General features: G+C 39.9%; 1 long non-coding RNA gene across 1 annotated transcript in view; it reads left to right on the top strand.

The window, feature by feature from the left end:
* The window catches only part of LOC308467826, a 384,959-nt gene that overhangs the window by 67,094 nt on the left and 295,835 nt on the right, over positions 1-22,030 (top strand). The window lies entirely within an intron of this gene.

Below are 22,030 nucleotides of genomic sequence, written 5' to 3'. Positions count from 1 at the left end.
TTTATTAATAAGAATAATTAGAGAACACCTTTTGAACTTCTTGTGTAAAAAGGAAAACGAATTAATCTGTGACATTTGTGTTGGACGTTTCAGGAAATATTGCCAGTTGTAGGTCATTCTAGAGTGAATATTTTGAATATTTTCTTTTATGTAACTGACAGAAAAATAAGTCTTTTTTACTTTCCCTCTCTTTTCCTCTTTTCATTTCCCCCCTTTCCTTTCCTTTCCTTTCCTTTTCTCTTTTTGTTTTCCTTTGGTGTTTTCTAAATGATATTTATTCCAGATTTAAAGTTCCAAAAAAGAAAAAGAAAAACCATACAAAATACAAAGAAAACTTTAGCCATAACAAAGCAAGAAATAAACAAGTAAAAAAGAACAATAAGATAGAATAAAAAAGAAAACTTAACAAAAAATATAAAAATACATTGAGTTAAAATAAAACAAAAACAAATTAGACCTTTACATAGCCTTTTCCCTTTACTTATTTCCATGACCTCCTCTCACCTCCCAGTTTTGTATTCTAGTTCAGATCGTGTTTCCAGCAAATCCTTCTAACCTTATTTTCATTTACGTATTTTAAAATTAAAATAATATGATTAGACCTCCTCTAATTCATCAATTTCATCAACTCATTTTTGCTTAGTCCATTATATCATATCTACCAGAACGACCTAATATTCTTTTCCCAACCTCTTTCTAACATTCTTTTATATTGCAGTACTTTTGAAGATATATTTTGAATTTTTTCCAATCTTCTTCCATCGACCCTTCTCCCTGGTCTCGAATTCTGCCGGTCATCTCAGCCAGTTCCATGTAGTCCATCACTTTCATCTGCCATTCTTCTCGGGTGGGCAATTCTTGTGTCTTCCAGTACTTCCTGATGAGTATTCTTGCTGCTGTTGTAGCATACATAAAGAAAGTTCTATCCTCCCTTCGCACCAATTGCCCGACCATGCCCAGAAGAAAGGCCTCTGGTTTCTTCAGAAAGGTATATTTAAATACCTTTTTCAGTTCGTTATATATCATTTCCCAGAAAGCCTTAATCCTTGGGCATGTCCACCAAAGGTGAAAAAATGTACCCTCCATCTCTTTACATTTCCAACATTTACTATCTGGCAAATGATAAATTTTTGCTAGCTTGACTGGGGTTAAGTACCACCTGTAAATTATTTTCATTATATTTTCTCTTAAGGCATTACAAGCCGTAAATTTCATACCTGTGGTCCATAACTGTTCCCAGTCAGCAAACATAATGTTATGTTCAAAATCTTGTGCCCATTTAATCATAACAGATTTAACCGTTTCATCCTGTGTATTCCATTTCAACAGCAAGTTATACATTCTTGACAGATTCTTAGTTTTAGGATCTAACAATTCTGTTTCCAATTTTGATTTTTCCTCCTGGAAACCAATCTTCTTATCTAAATTATAAGCCTCCCTTATTTGATAATAATGAAGCCAGTCTCGAACTTTAGTTTTTAATTTGTCAAAGCTCTGCAGCTTTAATCTATCTCCATCTTGTTCTAAAATTTCACAGTATTTTGGCCAATTTGTCTCCATATTAGTTTTTTTCAGAGCCTTAGCCTCCATTGGTGACAGCCACCTTGGTGTTTTACTTTCCAACAAATCCTTATATCTCACCCAGACATTAAACAATGCTTTCCTGACAATATGGTTCTTAAAGGCCTTATGTGCTTTAACCTTGTCATACCATAAATATGCATGCCATCCAAAGACATTGTTAAAACCTTCTAAATCCAAAATGTCCGTGTTTTCAAGAAGCAGCCAGTCTTTCAGCCAGCAAAATGCGGCTGATTCATAATAAAGTTTAAGGTCTGGCAGGGCAAATCCACCTCTTTCTTTAGCATCAGTTAAAATCTTAAATTTTATTCTTGGCTTCTTGCCCTGCCAGACAAATCTCGAAATATCTCTCTGCCATTTCTTGAAACAGTCCATCTTGTCCAAAATCTGCAATGTTTGAAACAAAAACAACATCCTAGGCAATACATTCATCTTTATCACAGCAATTCGGCCCAACAATGATAACTTCAATTTTGACCATATTTCCAAATCCTTTTTCACTTCCATCCAACATTTTTCATAATTATCTTTAAATAAATTCACATTTTTAGCAGTCATGTGAACCCCTAGATATTTCACTTTCTTAACCAATGTTAATCCTGTCTCCTTCTGAAACCTCTCTTTCTCAATCTAACAGATTTTTCTCTAACACCTTGGTTTTCACCTTATTCAACTTAAATCCTGCTACTTGACCAAATTCTTGAATTAATTGCAATACTCTTTTGGTACTGGATTCTGGCTCCTGTAATGTCAAAACCAAATCATCAGCAAAAGCTTTCAATTTATACTGTTTGGCTCCGAGTTGTATACCTTTAACCAATTGGTCTTTCCTGATCATATTAAGCAGAACCTCCAGGACCGATATAAAGAGCAATGGGGAGATTGGGCAACCCTGTCTTGTTCCTTTCTCAATCTTAAACTCTTCTGTAACTACGTTATTTACAATCAATTTAGCTTTTTGTTCCGAGTAAATTGCACCTATACCGTTTTCAAAACCTTGGCCTACCCCCATTCCCTGTAAATTTTTCTTCATAAAACTCCAAGAAATATTATCAAAGGCTTTCTCCGCATCCACAAATATTAGAACTGCTTTAGTATTAATATTAACTTGTATTTTTTCTAAAATGTTAATTATATTCCTCGTATTGTCTGACAAATGCCTCCCCGGGAGAAAGCCCGCTTGGTCCTTATGGATTTCTTTCACCAATACGTTTTTTAATCTTTTAGCCATAATTTCTGCAAAAATTTTGTAATCCACATTAAGTAGGGATATGGGACGGTAGTTCTTAAGCTGTGTCTTTTCCGCTTCTGTTTTCAGTATAAGTGTAATATAAGCTTCTTTCCACGACTCGGGTGCCTTTCCCCCCCCTAATATTTCATTGCAAACTTCTTTCAAAGGCTGCATTAACCATTCTTTCAAAGATTTATAATACTTTGCAGTCAGACCATCTGGCCCTGGAGATTTGCACATTAAGTAACGATATAGGGCGGTAGTTCTTAAGCTGAGTCTTTTCAGTCTCTGTTTTCGGTATAAGTGTAATGTATGCCTCTTTCCACGACTCTGGTGCCCTTTTCCCTTCCAATATTTCATTGCAGACTTCCTTCAAAGGTTGTAATAACCACTCTTTCAAAGATTTATAATATCTAGAAGTCAGCCCATCCGGTCTTGGAGATTTGCCCAGTTGCATATTTTGGATGGCACCTTCTACTTCCTGTTCAGATATTTTATAGTTCAACATCAATTTGCTTTCTTGGGAGATTTTTTGTAATCCATTTGTCTTCAAAAATCGGTCTATATCCATTTCTTTCTGTGGCCCTTGTGTGTATAATTGTTTAAAGTACCTCTGGAAACAGTTTCTAATCTCGATTGGGTTATGTATATTCTTTCCTTCCACTTCTAAGTTTGTAATAGTATTTAATTTTTGTCTTTTTTTCATTTGCCAGGCCAACAATTTCCCACATTTGTTAGCTGATTCAAATGTTTTTTGTCTCAATTGTTTAATTTTCCATTCTATTTCTTGATTCATCATTTCCATATATTGTACTTGATATAATTTTATTTCTCTCAAAATCTCCTGCGACTTTGGTTTTGCTCTCAGTTTCTTCTCACTTTCTTTTATTTTCTCCAAAATTTTATCTTTCTTCTCATTTTGACTTCTCTTCTTTATTGTATTTTGTTGTATCAGAAACCCTCTCATGACAGCTTTGCTTGCATCCCAGATTACTCTTTTTTTCTACATTGGTGTTCATATTTATTTCAAAATAGTCTCTCAAAGTTTTTTGGGCCTTTTTATACACTTCTTCATCTTTAAATAAGGTGTCATTCATCCTCCATCTGAAGGAGCCAGTTGATATTTGTTTCATCTCCATCCTTACAGCGTTATGGTCGGAGCAAGTTTTTGGGCAGATTTTCACTTTCTTTATCTTTGGTGCCATTCCTCTAGTTACCCATATTTGGTCAATTCTAGTCCATGTCATCTTGGCTTCAGAGAAGAAGGTTCCCTCTCTTCCCAAGGGGTTGTTCTTTACTCTCCAAATGTCCACTAAATCCATGTTGTCTGTCATCTCAAAAAATCTTTTTGGTAGTCTACCATCCTTGGTAACTACCTGTGTTTGTGCCTTGTCCATGTTTGTAGATACTACTCCATTCATGTCCCCCATCAAAATCAGATTGTAATCCAAATAGTCCGATAAGATCTCATGCAACTTTTTAAAGAATTCAGATTTCCCCTCATTCGGTGCATAAATTCCTACGATCAGAAATTTCTCTCCTTGAACTTGAATTTCGATTGCCAAAAATCTGCCTTGTTCATCTTTAAAAATTAATTTCGGTAGTAATCTCTCCTTTGCATATATCACAACTCCTCTTTTTTTAACTTTGTCAGATGAGATAAACTCCTGTCCCAATCTTTTATTAATCAGTAGTTTCCTGTGTAGCCTTGTTATATGTGTTTCTTGTAAACAAATCAAGTCCAATTGTTCCTTTTTTAATAGATGAAAAACACTTTTTCTCTTTTGAGGGGAGTTCAATCCATTACAATTCCAGCTTAACAGTTGCAGAGCCATGATGGGATTACTTCGCTTTGCCTCCAACTGCGCCAAGTGTCTGTTCTTGTTCTGTCGATGGTATCTCTTTCTCTGGGCCGTGCAATCCAAAAGATAGGTTTGCTATGTCTAGTATTCCTTTTTCCAGTGTTTTTGGCTCTTCTCCGGATTCCGCTTCTTTCTGTAGATCTTCTTCGTGATCTTTCAAAAACCTATCTTTATCGTTAACTGATCTTATTTTTATCTTTCTTCCTTTGTATTTAAAGGATAGGTCTTGAGGGAATTCCCACCTAAAGAGAATTCTATTCCTTCTCAACAGGGCAACTAGGTCTCCATAGTTAAGCCTTAAGTCCAAAAGATGTTTTGAATCGTAAATTTCCAAAGTCTTTCGATAGTGCAGATTCAAAATTTTGTCTCTCTCCTCTTTTGTTCATAGAGTAATCAAGCAATCCCTCACCTTGTTCCTCCTTTGTCCTCTTCCAAGTCTGAATGCACTCACTATCTTAAATTCTTCCTTCCACAAGTCCTGTTGCCAAAAATCTGTAAATTCCTGTGTAAGAAATTCAGCCAAATTGTCTTTCTCACGTTCTGGTACAGCCCTGATTCTTAGATTTCTTTGTTTCTCTTTCAATTCGATCATAGACAATGTTAAACCGTGGTCCTCCAATTGCTTATATACTGATGGTATCTTCTCTTGAGTAGCAGTTGCTATATCTTTTGCTTCTTCAGCTATCTTTCGAGTTGAAGCGGATTCCTGTAATAATTTTTCCATAGACTCTGTATTGGTATTCACCTTCTGTCCCAAATTATTAATGCTTGTAGTATTCAGGTCAATTTTAACTGATGCTTCAGCTACTTGTTTATTTGTCTCAGCTACCTGCTTAGCTAGATTTTCCAAAGATTCATTAATTTTTCCAAGTGCATGTGCCAAAACGTCTTCGGACGACATAACTTTTGGTTTGACCTGTGGAGGAGCAGCCCCTGATGTTCCAGATGCTCCAGATGTTGAAGCCCTTCGCTGCTGCACAGTATCTGTCCGATAGGGTCTGCCAGACCTAGTAGTTTTTTCCTGCGCCAGCTCTAACTTTCCTCTCCCATCTGCCATAACACTCTCATGAGAATTCAAGGTCGCTCCCACAGTTGAATGTTTGTTTTGAAATGGAATTTTCCTCTAGCCTAGTTGTTATTGTAGCAATGTCAGACCTCCTCTAGGGGGACACAGTAACAGCCAAAGCTTGCAACTTTTAAAAACAAAAATGGTCCTTATAAGTCCCCCAATTCTCCCAAAAACAACAGTTTCAATTGCACTTAAACAGTTACTTTAGGACTTTAGAACCAGGAGAGGTCCAGAAACACTGTATCTCTTTTGCAGAGTTAGCTGTCAAAGTCTACTGCTTACCGATAGGCTTTCCACTGAACGACATTCCTTGTCTAGGGGCAGTCTGTTCCCAGGTTTTAGGCAGCGGATTTTAGTTTCCTTTCCCCCTTTTTTTTGCAGATAAATACAGTTCAAACCTTCCCCCCTCCTCTTCTGCAATCCGGAGGGGAGACCGCTTTCCAGATGTTAAGATTTAAGTCTTTTTCCAAACGTCTTTCCAAGTTTCCGCTTTACAGTCTCTTTGCTTTAATCTATTTACAAGAAAGGAAGGCAGACTTCCTATTTATACCTTCCCGCTTCGGTGTCGAATTAGCTTATTTTTTCTCCTTTTAAATCCAATTTAATCCTACTCACGGGTAGTTACTTTCAAAGTCCAATTGTCCCAGGAAAAAGTCAGCGCTCTCCAATAACGGCTGTGCGGCTTCGCTCCGCGGAAGAAGCAGTCGACTCTCAGCACCGCGCCGCTCACCCCGTCCCGCTCCGGAGCCCTTAAAAGGGTCCCTTCGCAACTTGGGGGGGGGCGCAAATGGTGCCCGCCGAGTCCCCACGTTCACAGGTTTCCCCCGCCTGTGATTTTTAGAGGGCCCCCGCTTTGCCGCAGCGGTAAGACCCGATCCCGCGGAGCTGGTCCCTCCGAGACTCAGAGGGAATCCGCCATTAACGATGGTGCTGACCCGGAAGAGTATTTGTGGAATATTCTCATAATTTCATCCAAGTTTTCTATTTGGCGTCCTTCAACTTTGATCTCATTTATTACCCTTTGTTTTTGTCTTTTCCGTAACTGCCATGCCAAAAGTTTCCCTGTTCTGTTAGCTGATTCAAAAAAATCTCTGTTTCATTGATTTTATTCTCCATTCTACCTCCTGATTAACCAATATTGAACATTGGGTTTGTAACATCTTAATTGCTTGTTTGTTCTGTTCATCTTTAGGTTTTATTGTTAAATTTCTCTCACATTCTCTTAGATGATTTAGAATATCTTCTTTCTTCTTTTCTCTTAATTTTCTTCTATAGCTGTTTTGCTGTATTAGATGGCCCCTCATGACAGCTTTGCTTGCGTCCCAAACTGTGTCAATATTAATATCTTTGTTTAGATTCCATTTAAAGTAATCTTTCAGGGTATCCTTTGCTTTTTCAATTACCTCAGGATTTTCAAAGAGATTTTCATTCATCCTCCATCTATATGCGTTTTGTACTTTGCCTTTTATTTCTAAACCTATGGGGTTATGATCCGACAATGTTCTTGGCTGTATTTCACATTTTGAGATTCTTGGGGATAAATATCTTGAAACCCAAATCTGATCTATCCTTGCCCAGCTCTGATGTGGTTCCGAAAAAAAGAGAATTGCTTTGTATTTAGATTTTTCTCTCTCCAAACATCTATTAAGTCCATATTCTTCACCAAATTAAACCAAGATTTTGGTAGTTTCCCTTGGTTACCTTTCTTTTTCTTTGATGACCTATCCAATTCCGTCTTTACCACTCCATTAAAGTCTCCTAATACAATTGTTTTCTGGTCTTCTAACTCAATCAATCTCTCTTCCAATTTTCTATAAAACTCCGCCTTATTAGTATTAGGGGCATAAATAGTAACCTCGTTCAGTTTTTCACCTTGAAAGTTAATTTGTACTCCCAATATTCTCCCGTCCTCATCTTTACAGATTAATTTAGGTTCCCATTTTTCTTTGATGTAAAGAACAACCCCTCTTTTTTTACATACATCAGAATTAATAAACTCCTCCCCTAATCTTTTATTTTTCAAAATATGTTTATGTTTTTTAGCAATATGTGTCTCTTGCAAACAAATTACATCCAGATTTTTTTTCTTCAGTACATTTTCAATTTTATTCCTCTTCGATTTTTCGTTTCAACCATTCACATTCCACGTTATTAATTTCAGTGTCATTGTTATCTAATCGAAATTAACTGAAACTCTAATCGAAATTAACTGTAAAAAATGAACTGAGTTTAAATTCGAGTGGTCTTGTCCTCTAAGTCCTCCTCCTCCTCTTCTTCTTCTCCCTCTGCTTCTTCTTCTATTTCCTCCTCGCCCTCTTCTTTTCCTCTTCCTTCTTTCTCCTCCTCTCTGTCCCTCTTCCTTCTTCTCTCTACTTCTGACTCCCTTTCCCCAAATTTCTCCTCCATCTTTCCAAGCTCCTTCTCATATCTCCTTGAAAATTTCCTCACTTCTTGTATATCTGTCAACCTAAATCTTTTATTTTTGTAATAGAAGGAGATCCCTTCCGGGAACTCCCATCTATGCTGTATGCCATTTCTTTTCAGGACACTCACTAACTGTTTGTAGCCCTCTCTTTTTCGTAAAAATCTGGTAGGTATTTCTTTGAATATAATGATCGGTCTGCCGTCAGTTATCAACTTTTTTTGGTAACTTGTCTTCAGTATTGCATTCCTCATATCTAAGGAATTGAATATCACTAAACAATCTCCCGGTAACCTCTTTGATTTAGCTTGTAGCGATTTTACTTTTATTCTGAACACATTTTCCACGGTGAATTCAACCTCTTCTTCTTTCATATCAAGCCACTTTGCTAGCTCTTTAATCATTTTAACCTTAATATTTTCGTTTGTCTCTTCACCTACTCCTCTGAATTTCAGGTTTAATTGCCTCTACCTCATTTCCAGCATGGCTAGACTGTCCCAAACTTGGTCCTGACTTTTGCTCAAATCTCCTAGTTCTTCTTTGATTTTATCTGTCTCCCTCTTATTCTCTTTCACTTCCTTTTGAATTCTCTTAGTTGATTCCTCTATTGTTTTTGATCTAACTGTCAGGTCTTTTATATTATTTGAGAGTTCTCCCACTGCCCCCTCTATTTTTTTATCTTGCCTCTCCTGCACCTCCCCTAACTACTTTTGCATGTGCTGATCACTTTGCTTGAATTCTTCTTTTATCTTCAACCACAGAGCGTCCAGGTCTTTGATTTCTTCTTGTTGTGATACTCTCCTTTCCACTGGTGTACCTCCTATCTTTTTACCATTTTCCCCTGACATTTTGATTCCACTTTTTTAGAGTATTACAAAAAAATTTCAAACTGTTTCTAAAATTCCTAGTGTAGTAAATATTTTTACCCCTAGGGGGCATACAATCCCCTTCAAATAATTTCTAAATATAAAGAGCTTTGGGATATTACAAAATTTTTCAAACTGTTTCTAAAATTCTTAGTGTAATAAATAGTTTTACCCCTAGGGGGCACACATTTCCCTTCCAATAATTTCTAAATGTAAAGAGTTTCAGTGCCGTCTCCTTTAATTTCTAACCGGCAAACCGTCTATTATCAAATACTCCACTAGATGTCCCCTCTTCAACCACTTTCCCCAACACTCTGAATATTAATTTAGCCCCCCCCCTTTTTTAACCTCCTTAATTATTTTCTCAAATTGGCCAATTCTTATTTTTAAACAAAATACTACCAGTAAAACATTTTCGTTACCACAATTTGGAAACAATCAGATCAATTATCAAACAATCAGATCAATTATTCCAGTGGGTCCTGTAAATCAATTTCAAAACGTTCAGTCCAATTGGTATGCTCAGTCCAATTAATGCAATTTGATACATGTTCAAACCAATTTGTACACTCAGTCTAATTAATGCAGTTCAATACATTCAGTTATCCCCAACTGTTTTCTTATATTCGAGATATTAATTCAATTACGTCAGTTCAATTTTCAGCCACTTGCTGGCCTAATCCCACTTGACTTGAATGCTCTTCAGCCACTTGTAGGCCTAATCCACGTTGGGGCAGATCAATTTAAAAGTTTTTGAAGGTCCAAAGATAAAATATTTGTAATCCAAAAGGTCTCTTCTTACTAAGGTGTTCTAATATTATGGTCCAAATTGTAACATGCAGTTTAGAAGGAAGGCAGCAAAAACAAAAAGAAGAAAATGGCTCCCAACTCCTGAGTCACTGTAATTCCAAAGGTCCACAAGTAAAGCACTCAAGCTTGATGCGCTTCAAATCCAATATTAAATTTAATATAAAGAGAGAAGGAGAGGTCCAAGAAGGAGGAAAATTTATTTCCACTTTCCACTCTGTTTTTTTATTTTTTCTTTATCCAAAGATAGTCTAAAGAAGAGGGAGTGTGTACAGAAATAATGTAATTAAACTGGGAGGACTGTCCATGTACTTGCAATCATTAACAGTCTGAAAGTCCCATGAAGTCAAAAAGGATGGTGTTAATGATATTAATGTTTTTTAAGACTCTGTTTATAAGTCTCTACTATTGGCTCCCAGTTCTTATTTCTGCTTGTATATTAGGCTTCCTTTAAGAGGCTTTAATTTGTATTACTAATCGTCACCCCTTCCAAAGAAAAAGAAAAGCCTCAGTATTTCTTTGTTTCAAGACCAAAAAGATAAAACATTGTTCCAATTCATCTCTTTTCACAACTCTTTGTTCCAGATTAGCCCTCTGCCTCCTCACAAAGTTGCGAAAAGTTTTTCCCTTCGTACTCACTCAGCAGGATCGTTGGCGTCTTTGCTTTTCCTTGCTACTTTCTATCTCTGTGCCATTTTTTTCGCCGATACAGGAAAGGACTCCTTAGATCAATCCTTCGACATCCAGAAATCTCTCAGTGTTTTCTTCCAGCTTTTAAGCTTAAAGCCCTCTACACATACTGAGAATTCTGTTTGTTGACTTTGGAGATTTACCGCTTTTCAGTAGAAGCTTAGAGACATCGAAGACGCGGGGATGGTGGTGCTTCCCTGTCACGTCCGCAGCTCCGTCCGCTCTCAAGCCTCTTAAAAAAAAACACCCGAAAAAGCAGGGGAGCCGCTTTAACGTCGCTGGGTGCCCTGTCCCTCAAGGCTTTTCCCCTTGAGGTTTGGGGGTGCGCAGTGCCCTTGCGCCACCCCTCAAACCCCCGCGCCACTCGGAAAACCGCAGAGCAATTTTCCTCGCTCCTACTATGTCCGCGTGTAAACCGGAAGTCATCCTTAGTTTTATTGTTTCAATTTAACTCCCTAGCAAGTTGTTTAGCATGAGAAAGATTCAAAACCCGCTTGCGGTACTCACAATCCACTCTCTGCAGTTCCGCCGATATTCTTGCGTCTAAGTTCAATTTCAGATGAAGCTTACCTCCGCTTTTACTTCATCTTATCCAAATCTTTTCTTCATTTTTAAAGCCAATTTCTATCCATTTTAAGATCGAATTTCTTGCTGTTTGAGAATCAGTCGCTCACCCTGCAAGCCTGGGGCTGCGCTTTCAGAGGAGAGATAATGGCTTCCCGTTGCCAGCTTCCTCACTCCGCCGTACTCCTCACTCCTTTTACAGAGGTACCTGACGGCCGGGTGGTCTGCAATTTGGCTTCGCTGGGAACCTGACCCTCTGATTTCCCTCCAGAGGGGTTTTGGGAGGCTACGGCGCCCTGTAGCACCCCCTTTTTCCTCTCGAAAGCTCGGAATTTCCCTCCTGGAAAATTCCCGCTTGTGCTGGGCTCGCAACTCAACCGGAACCCCTGTCAGCTGATTTTTGGGGTTAGAGTCAGCTCCCATTTCAGCTCCCGACAAGGACTCCCAACCCTTGTGGCTCTGACATTGTCTCTCGGTATGTCCTGGTTTCCCACACACGGAGCAACGTCTTGTTTCCTTCCAACGCCTCTCATCTCCTCACACGGATGCAGCTGCTGAGCCAGATTTGGTCCACACAGCTCCAATTTCCATGGGCTTGTCCTCCTCCCTTCTGGGCCCACCACCAGCCTTACGCTCAGGAATGTCTGGAATGCGACTTTCGCGCCAACACTGCCTACCTTGTTCTTTCCTCTCCTCTGCCCTCCTCTTTTGCCTCAACCCCAGCTGAAGACACACTTTGGTCAGGGCATCAAAAGACTCCAGTTCTGGCATCTTGTGGATTTTTCACCCCTCCCATTGCAAGAATCTGCTGACAATGTATCAGAAAGGAGGGGGAGGAATTTGCTCATCGCTTCTTCCACTCCAGCCTGACTTCAAAAGGAGTCTGAGTGTTATCTGTATAGAGATAAGGTGACTGCTCAAGCAACTGTAACACTCATGCAGTCCAGCGTCTCCGATTAGTCTTTAGTTAATTTATTTTAGTTCTGCAGTAGCTGTAGAAGAATAAAAGAAGTTATACTTCAGAGCCGTCGTTCATGTGGTTTATACTCTGCTGTATAAACTGAGTTTGGTGCTCACAGCTCTAAGTTGTGAGTCCATTGCACTTAGACCTGCTCCCTGCATTGGAAGGTCTCTGGAAGTGCTTTCCCAGCTCGCCTGGCCCAGTCGGGGCTGAAGAGGTTGAGCCCAGTCGTTGGCACCAGCTCAAAGGCGAAGCTGACACATCTTAGCAAGCTGATCCAAGATATCACTATTCAATCCCTCTCGGAACAGAGCCGCCACAGAAGGAAGGAAGCCTAATAATCCCCAACAGTGTTGGTCCCCTGTTTCAAACGAAGCAACTGCTGGGAGGTCGCTATTTCATGGGCTGGATTAAAAAAGATAGGGTCCATTATTTCTACTAAGGACTTAAGGTTTGATAACGCCTGATGACAGCTCACCATCAAGGGAACCATGCAGTCCTTAGCCCTTCCATCCAGGTAACTTATGATATAAGCCACCTTTTCCTGGTCCGATTTAAATTCAGCGACTTTCAAGTCCAAGAGATACAAAATCTCAGTCTTAAAGGACATATAGTCCGAGCTTCTGCCCGTAAATCTACTAGGGTGTGCCGCAACCAGTTTACTTGCCTTCTCCGCCCTTTCTGCCTGAAGCATCTCACATTGTTCACTTAACGCTGCTACCAAGCTGTCAACCTGAGATTTTAGCTGGAGATTGTGCTGCCACAGGTCATTGAGCATGAGTTCCACCACTCTGGGCTGGCCGGCACCCCTTGCAGCTCCTTGCTCATGCACAGCTACTCTCCGCTTCTTTCTGGCATGAAGAGAGAGGATTGAGGGTATGCTGCCAGGGTGGTACACTTCTCTCTTCACCGCAATCACCACTTCCATGAGGTGAAGTTTTAAGGTCTTTATTTACAAGTATTTACAAAAGTCATTACAAGCTCATTACCATCAGTCTGAGTCCAAGAGATCAGATACCCCCAATGATTTACGACTCCTTTTCCAGCATCTAAAGTGCGGGAACTTTACGACACTTCTTTGGCTCTGCCTCTTTTCCTCACGCCTGGCACGAGCCAACGTAAAACCCACCAAAAATCACAGGCGGGAGAAGCCTGTGAACGTGGGATTCGGCTGGCACCTTTTGCGCCTCCCCTACTCGTGGGGAAACCCGGTTTTGGGGATCCGGAGCGACGTGGGGTGAGTGGCGCGGTGCTTCGAATTGACTGCTTCTTTCACGGAGTGAAGCCGCATTGCTGTTGCCGGAGAGCGCTGACTTTTTCCTGTGGACAATTTGATCTTAAAACAACTACCCGTGAGTAGAACGGAAAATTGGACTTTTAAACGTCTTAATTTGGCACCGAAATGGGGAGGTTTCAAACAGGAAGTCCGCCTTCCCCTTTTGTATATAGACTGAAGCAAAGAGGCTGCAAGCTAAAGTCTTGGAAAGCCTTTCATAAAGGATTAAACTTCCAGCGGCTAAACCATCAAACCCCCCTTGGAAGCAGGAGAAGAGGGGGGAAATTTTAGATCGCGTAAGCCTGCAGGAGAGAGTGAAGAAAGTTAAATTTCCACCGCTCTGAACCTGGAAACGGGCTGCCAGTAAGACTGAAGTTTTGGATATGCTCATTGACTGTGAATAGATCGTTTGTTGACAGTAAGTTAAAGAAGAGAAATACATTGTTTCCATTGTCTCCTTCTGCGTTTAAAAAGGAGTAAAAGTAATTGAAAATTGAAACTAACTTTATTGTTTGAACTGTGCTTAAAAGGATTGATACAAATAGAAATTGTTTCCCCCTAGAGGAAACCTTTGAAATTGTTACATGAGCTGAGCTGGGGAAATTTCCACCTGCAAGATAAAACTGTGAGAATCTGGGATTGACCTTGAACCGTTAAGAATGTTGACAGAAGAAGCCTTAGTGGTTGCATTATGTAAGATTAATGATTCACTGAAACAGCTCCATAAGAAGATGGATGCGAGGACTATAAAAATTGATAACTTGGAACAAAAAGTGACTAATTTGGGACAAAAAGTGAATATTAATACAGAAATTACTCAGGAATCGATACAGGGATCTATTTTGACATGGCAAATTGAGGAGAAGGCGGGGGAGAAAGTGGTTGTAGTGGAACCTAAAGCTGCAGAAGTGGAGAGGGAGAGAACCCCAGCCTCACAGATGCAATTTGATGACTATAAGTTGATGCCTTTTAAGACTGAATTTAGAGAAAGTCAGACTTTGAGGATTGGAGCCCCGCTTGGACTGAAGAAGGAAAGTTGGATAGATCCCTTCATGCAGGGATTTATTGACCTTTGGGACCTGGACTTGGGTCAGGAGGAGACTGGAGTTGTGGGGACCGCCAGACTTGGAGGAACTTTGAAATACGGCTGGAAATATCTTTTGAATTTCAGTTTTAGCTATGGAGATTTGGCTGACTTGTCAAGAAGGAATAAAAACATTGCTAGATGGGAATTTCCCCGAGATCTACTTTTCAGCATCAAAGGAAGGAAAATAAGAACAAGATCAGGAGAAGACAAAGTAAAGTGCATGTATAAATATGAAGAAGACTTGCAGAAGGGACTTGGAAAAGAGTTAAGAGCCTCGGACAGAAGATCACCAGGTTGATGGACTATATGGAATTGACGGAAATGACTGGCAGAATCCGAGATCAGGGAGAAGAGACGGTGGAAGAATATTGGAAAAAGTTTAAAATCTATATATGGAAATAATGTAAAATTAATGAGTGTTAGAAAAATGTTGGAAGGGAATTATATGGCTTTAGCAGAAATGTTTTAAGGAATTAAGCATAAATAAGTATTATAGTATTAATGGAAAATAAGGTTAAAATATGTTAAGATAATCACATGACAGAAAATAGAGAAAGATGGAAAGGATTTGCTGAAATAATTAATAGAAAGGAAATACAAAAAGGGAGGTGAGAGGAGGTCGATGAAATAAGGGAATGAAAGAGAGGATATTGAGTTGGTATGATGTGTGTTTTTTGAATTGTTTTTGCTCTTGTTTTGTTTAATGTGTTAATGTTAATGTTGTGTTGTGTATTGTTTATATATTGTACTGTATTGTTTTTTTTGTTTTTGTTTTTGTTTTTGCTTTTCCTTTCCTTTTCTATCTTCTTTTCTTTTTTTCCTTTTTGTAAGGTTTAAAAGTAATAAATATTATTTTTTTAAAAAAATGAAAGAAGGAGAGCGGCAATTTTCCTTCATTTGATAAATTAACCCTTGCTGTTCTGTCTATTTCTGTTGAGGGCACCCCATTCAAGTCTCCCATAAGTAATATGCTGTCATTGCTATAATCTCACATATTTTCCTCTAGGTTTTGTTGGGGTTTTTTTGGCAAAACTTAGCTTTTTTGTCATTAGGCGCATAAATCCCTATAATAATTATTTTTTCTTTCTTATAGGTTATTTCCACTTCAATAATTCAATATCCCTTTTTTCTTTAATATTTGTTCTATTTAGATTCTTTTAAGTGTATTATTTAACCCATTCACGTTCCATGATAAAAAATTTAATTCCATATACTTTTATTACAGATAAATCACTGCACCAATAAAAAAACGCTTTTGTGATAGCTCTTTCTTTCTAATACTCCTGAACTTTCTTGCCACTTCTTATTGCCCTTCACTCCTCTGAACCCTCCTTCTCTAACTCCTGAACACTTTTACCTTCCAAGTCTTTCCAGTACTTTCTCCAAAATATTCCTGCTTCTCCCACAGTTCTGAAGATTTTCCTCCTTTCTTTATATGTAAAAGTAATCCCCTCAGGGATTTCCCACCTGTATGCAATTCTGTTTTTTCTCAAGGCTGCCACAAGTATTTTATAATTGTCTCTTTTTCTTAACAAGCGAGTAGAAATTTCTTTCAGAATTTCGATATTTCTATCTTTGATTCGTAATCTAGCATTTCTACTCTTCTGTAATATTTTGTCTTTGAGAAGTCTTGAGTTTAAGAAGACCAGGCAGTAGCCTGGCCATTTTTCATTTTTTGACTTGTTAGATTTTATTCTGAACATTTTGTCTATTTCCATAGTCAGTTCACCCTCCTGGACTCCACGCCATGATGCTAGTTCCTTTGTCAATTTCGTCTTGATGTTTCACTATGCCTCTGAATCTCAAAATCATTTCCTTTTGTCTCATTTCAAGTGTGGCAAACCGCATCCCATGTTTCCTCCTGTATCCTCTTCAAATCTGTAATTTCTTTTTTGATTTTGTCTTGGTTTATCTTTGTCTCTTTTTGTTCATTCCAAGTTTTTTTCACGACTTGTTCTTGTTTAGATACTTTGACTTTAATTTCTTCTGTTGTTTTATCTAAGTCTTTGTTCTTTGTCTTCAACTCATTTACTTGATGTGTTAAATCTAATATTCAGGTAGAATTCTTTTCAGTTTTGTTGCCCATTGCCTCAACTTTGTCATCAAGTGCTCTTATGTTGTCATCTAGCAATTTTCTGTTGTCGCACAAGTCTTTTTACTTTGATAAAATTAATTCCTTGATGTCCATACTTGTATCTCCTTCGTTCATTGATGCTCTTCTTGCTTGAGAGCTAGCTGTTGCTGCTGAGGTTAGGCCAATTGTTGTCTGGATCTTCTTTGAGCCCATTTTCTTTTAACTTTTGTCTTTAATTATTTTTTTCCTTTTATTGTTTATTCTTTGGTTTCAGTTTTCTTTGAGTTTGACTTCTGTTGTTTTAATAATTTTTCCAATTGTTTAAAATTAAATTTTCCTTTTGGGAATTCCCTGAGTGTTTTTGGTTAGATCTTATTCACTCTTTGTCTTTCTTCCAGAGTCTATATATCCTTTACTTTCTTTTCTTGCTTATTGTTGCAGGCTACTTCCTCTTCCAATATAATTTTGATGGTGTAGTTCTACTTTTGTCCACTGGGTGGCATTGGACTCCAATTCATTCCTCCTTCTACGTTTTCTTTAGGTTTCCTTCCCTGTGTATACATCTCCTCTTTGTTGTCTCTCTCTGGAACATCCAATGCCTTTACTTCCGTTATAGCCATCTGCCGTTTAGCTGACTCATCTGCTTGCCGCAGCCCCCACCAATTTACTCCATTTACTTCACTTTTTTCCCAACAAAATGTTCTGCTCTCTCTCAATTCCTGCTCTCCTGCCTCCTCTCCACCTCCTCTCAAAGCTTCCCTGGTATGTATTTCACTCCTCTTAATCCTTTCTTTCCCCATGTGTCTTTTATCTCCTTCTCCTCTGTCCCTTCATGTTTTCGTTCCTTAGAGCTCAGCCGGTTCTGGAGGTGGCTTTATTTGCTTACCCCTTTCCTGTGTCACATTTACTTTCCTGGTTCAGTTGGGTTTATTTCTATTTCATTTTCCTTGGAGTGTAGTTCAAGGTTCTTTTTGAGTTGCTTCTGCAGTCTAGTTTAAGTTTTACCACCGCAAAGAGGTAGACCCCCTTTCTTGTACCTCACGTTATTCCTGTTGTTATATAATTTGAAGTTCCTGCTTGCCCCTTTTCCTTTCTCTTGTTTCTTTGTTTTTCCCTGGGGTGCAGTCGGTCTTCTTTACTTCCTTATTTTTGTGGAGAAGACCAGCACTGTTCATTCAGGAATATAGGCGTTTGCACATGAGAGTGTTCTCTGCTCAGAGCATTGAGGTTCTCCCCTTTTAGTTTTAAAGTGGGGAAGCCCCTTTTCGTGCCTCCTAGAGCTTTTGTGCCCCCAAGAACTCCACTTGGCCATTGGGGCAACTTCGCCTTCTGTTGCTCCCCATAAACTCTCCTTGTGCAGCTCGTCTGTCTTGAGATAGCAAGAGCACAGACTTCGACCTGATACAGAGCATGCTGATCCGGAAGTGCTGTTATAGCAGATGAATCTCATGAGGTGTCCAGAGCACAGTCTAGTTCTATGCAAATGCAAATACTGATAAAAGAAGGGGGATTTGGGATCCCAGACTTAGAATTGTAACACCAAGCATATTTACTGTCAGGTACACAATTCTGGAGACCCATAACTGAAAACAGCTGTCCAAATTAGGCTGCTTTGGAATATTCCTATGTACCACCTTTAGAAAGATGGACAGCACTTGGGTCTAAATACCCAAGATGCTATTGAAACAATATCAGTTTGAACTATATGGCACCACTTGTCAAAAAAAAATAAAAAAAAATTGACCTTTTCTCCCATGACAAAATGACTTTGTGGGGAAACCGGTCTTTAAAAATCGGGAAACAAATTGTCGAGGTGGATGAATTTGGGTATATTAACCTTAGACCAGCTGATAAATGAAGAGGATGAATTTTATACATATTCCATCTTAAGAGACAAATACAGATTCCCTACAAATGCTCAATGGCAATATCTCCAGAGAAAACACTTGCTAACCACCACCAACGGACCAGCAGCTTTTACAGCCTCGAAGACCCCAGAGATATTGAAGCAGTTGATTAATTCTTACGCAACCAAAAACCCGGCCATCAGCATATATAAATCTTTGTTGCTAGCAAACCAATTTGATATACAGCAGGGGTCAGCAACCTTTTTCAGCTGTGGGCTGGTCCACTGTCCCTCAGACCATGTGGTGGGCTGGACTATAATTTTTTTTTTTGGGGGGGGGTGAGCAAATTCCTATGCCCCACAAATAACCCAGAGATGCATTTTAAATAAAAGCACACATTCTACTCATGTAAAAACACGCTGATTCCTGGACCGTCCGCAGGCCAGATTGAGAAGGCGATTGGGCCGCATCTGGCCAATGGGCCATAGGTTGCCTACCCCTGATATACAGATACTGAGGGAAGATTGGAATAAAGAATTGGAGACCTCAATTTCAACCACACAGCGGGATACTGTTTTAAATGCTTTAACAAGGGTGCCTCTGGACCTTAAATTGAGGCTCATACAACAAAAAATGATATTTAGAATATACTGGACCCCATTACAGTGGTACCTCGGGTGACAAACACCTTGTGTTGCAAACACTTCGGGTTACAGACTCTGCTAACCCGGAAGTAGTACCTTGGGTTAAGAACTTTGCCCCAGGATGAGAACAGAAATCGCGCAGCGGTGGCGTGGTGGCAGCAGGAGGTCCCATTAGCTAAAGTGGTACCTCAGGTTAAGAATGTTTTCAGGTTAATAACGGACCTCCAGAATGAATTAAGTTCGTAACCAGAGGTACCACTATACAGTTGTTTAAAAAAAGGTCTGTCTAATGTATCTAACTGTTGGAGATGCAATAGGGATAATGCTTCTCTAAAACATATGTTTTTTCATTGCCCTATATTCAAAGATCTTTGGCCTAAGGTAACTGAAACTATCAACAGAGCTGTACATTTACAGAGCAAAATATCCTCTTGAATTATATACCCAACACACGGAACCTTACAAAAGGACAATATGAATGTACTCTCTGTGCCCTTACCACAGCGAAAAGACTGATACTGATGAATTGGAAAAATAAAAATTTGACTCCCTTCTACAATTTGATTGAAGACTTATACAAACTCGCAACATATGAACAATTTGCATATAACTGCAGACTTGCCATGGATAAATTCAATGATATTTGGAATTCATTCTTACAAATACTGTAATAAGTTAAGATCTGGTGAAGTACAATAACAACCTTATAGAGTATACAGTTTTGGTTTTCCCCCCTCCCCCCTTTATTTTCCCTTCTACATGGGTTCTGTTTTTCTTTTTCTTTTTCTCTCTTTTATTTACGTCTCACTATGTTTAGTTCACATATAATTATGCACTTTTTGAACTTTCAATAAAGATGTTTATTTAAAATAATAATAATAATAATAATATAAAAATCATTTTATATATATATATATATATATATATATATATATATATATATTTATAAATTCAAGTAGGGGAGAACCCGTGCTGCGTTTGTTTTTCATTGGTTAAGGCATCTCGCAGTCTGCCAATACTCTAAGTTTCTGTGGTCTGTGCGTACTTCCACTTTGTGCTGCACTCCCTCTAGGAAATGTCTCCATACTTCAAAAGAATCTTTGATAACAAGTAATTCTTTCTCCCATATGGTGTCGTTCTGTTCCGAGGGAATCAACTTCCGGAGGTGGAAGGCACATGGTCTCAAGTCACCGTTTCAATCCTCTTGCAGCAGCACATCTCCCAACGCTCTAACGGAGGCATTGGTTTCCATAACCATCAGCTGGCGTGGGTCTGCATGAGCTAGATACTCCTCAAAAGCGAACATCACCTTGAGCTGTTCAAACGCACGCTGTGCCTCTGCCGTCCATAAGAAAGGTTTCTTTTAAAAAAATATTTATTAAATTTTCCATTTTAACAGTCCAATAAAAAGTCCAATAACAATTTGGCACCTTAATCTGGTTAATCCTGCGAAAGCCCATGCAGAGCTGACGCTCCGAAGTTCCCTTCTTCTTAACAAACAGCACAGGGGAGCCCCTGGGTGCCTTCAACGGCCAGATGAACCCCCTTGTTAAATTCTTCTCAATAAATTCCTTCAGAACGGCTAACTCTGTTTCTGATACGGAGTAGAGATGACTGGTGGGCATCTGCGCCCCGGACAACAAGTCTATTTTACAGTCATAAGGTTGGGGGGGGGGTGGTAGCCTGTATGCTTCCTTCTCGCAAAACACACCTCTGTAGGCCTTATATTGAGGAGGAATTGCTCTTCCTCTCCCGTGAGGGGCCCCAAGGCTTCCATCCCCCTGGGCCACTGCTGTCACTGGAGTCTCAGTACCTAAGCAGTGTAAGTGGCAATAAACTGAAGTAAAAGTTATGGAGCACTGCCTCCATACTATCACAGGATCATGTCTGGACAACCATGTCATTCCCAATACCAAAGGGTAGGTAGCCAACTTAGTGATGTGGAAGGCTACTGTCTCCCTATGACCTGGTAACTCCATCACTAGTGGCCTGGTTGACTCGACAACCTGTCCCAACTCTAGGGGCCTGCCATCTATGGTTTGGACCTCAAGTGGTTTCCCCAGCCTCCGCTTTTCCATGCCCTGTCCCTCTACAAAGTCCAGATCTATAAAGTCTGTCAAAGCCCTTGAATCTACAAGGGCTCTCACTTGCAGCCTGCGCCCATCTGGGAACTGTAGTATTGCGAGCATGGTAAGTTCAAGAATCACAGGTCCAGCTGGAGGCCCCTCTACTGCCTTTGCCCCCAGCCCTGGGCCTCCCTGACGGACTGTGACTTTCCGTTTCCCGCTTGCTCCCACTTTGGGTCCAGCCTTTCCTCCACACTCGCTCCTGACATAGACCCCATAGCTTTTCGGCTGGGGCATTGTCTTGCCAGGTGTGTGGCCTTGCCGCAGACAAAACACAGTCTTTCCCTCCTCCTTCTCTCCCTCTTGGCATAGGAAGACTCGGGGAGTCCCTCCCCCCCCGCCCGCGGAGCCCAATTGCATTGGCAGCTGCGTTTGCTCTTCTCCAGGCACACTGCCAACCCTCTGCTCTGGCACGTCAGGAATGTAGGCCCTCTGGAATTTCAGCCTCCCCTGCGCCCTCCTGTCCCGTTTCCTCTCCTGCTCATGCATACCGAGCTGCAGAGAGGCCTGCACCAACGATTCCAAGGAAGGTTGGGGGGGCATCCTAGACAGTTCATCCAGTATGTGCTCATTCAGTCCTGCCCTGTACATGGCAGCAAGGGGCTTCCCCTTCTATCCCAGCTGCTGGACGCACAGGTTAAAATCAGTTAATCCACCACCGATCTGTTCGCTTGCTTCAGATTCAGCAACTTCTGGGAAATAATGACCTCCTGCATAGGGTCCTGGAACACACTGTCCATCAGTTTCACAAAAGCATCCAAAATCGACAGGGCTCCATCCTCGCTTATCTTCAAAGGTGTAACCCAATGTCAGGCTCCTCCATTCAGAAGGTTAATGAGAACTCCCACTCTCTCTCGGTCATCTCGAAACTCCCTCCCTAATCTTCATAAACCAAAGAAACCCCGTTTGGAAAGACAAATCAT

The sequence above is a fragment of the Podarcis pityusensis genome (assembly GCF_964106645.2).
Source record: "Podarcis pityusensis genome assembly, chromosome: W".
Lineage (NCBI taxonomy): Eukaryota > Metazoa > Chordata > Lepidosauria > Squamata > Lacertidae > Podarcis > Podarcis pityusensis.
This window is presented reverse-complemented; position numbering and strand designations above follow the sequence as displayed.